Source organism: Triturus cristatus, chromosome 6, assembly GCF_964204655.1.
Source record: "Triturus cristatus chromosome 6, aTriCri1.1, whole genome shotgun sequence".
NCBI lineage: Eukaryota > Metazoa > Chordata > Amphibia > Caudata > Salamandridae > Triturus > Triturus cristatus.
In genome coordinates, this window is record NC_140589.1 from 135959473 (window position 1) to 135960247 (window position 775).

The window sequence follows — 775 nt, forward strand, 5'->3', positions numbered from 1 at the left end:
CTATAGGACTCAGGGTACTTTACCACTGCTGGATGAAGGGCAACTCACTGAACATCAATGCAGACAAGACCTCCATCTGGTCAAATGCCTGGTGGGCTGCAGACTCTGGTACGCTTCCTGTCCCAGGACAGTGAAAAATCTGGGGGTCGTTTTTGACGAGGGTCTGACCTTTGATGCTCAGGTCAGCCGTACTGTCAGCACTTGTTTTTATATTTTAAGAACTCTTCGAAAGGTGCTGCCATATATTCCATCCGAACTGCATTCATCATCGCACTAGTCTCCTCCCGGCTGGACTACTGCAAAGCTCTGTACCTTAACATCAACGTGGTATCTCTGAACTTGCTCCAGGTGGAACAGAACGCTGCGGCAAGGCTAATCCTTAATATTCTGAATCGCCCAAAACCCCCAAATTCAGATCAAACGATCTGTACTACAAATTATACTAAGCCCCGGCACACATAAGACAAAATTCACAGTCAATCACTTATAGTAAGAGAAAACAATCATGGCATATGTGGATGAATTTTAAAGTGTTCTTCAAGTTGCTAGAGCCAACACGTGTTTCGTCGATCGGGAAAAGAGACCCGTGACTTCCTCGGGGCTGTATGTTTACCGGAATACGTTATGAGCCTTCTGGCTGGTTCTAATTCCGTCCCAGCCTAATCGCGGCTGGGAAATTCCAAAATTGTGTGGTTATTTCCGTCCTCAATATATCTGTCAATCCGACACACATTTATTAGTGTTGTGTCCTTATGTCTGTATTAACGCGGTAATA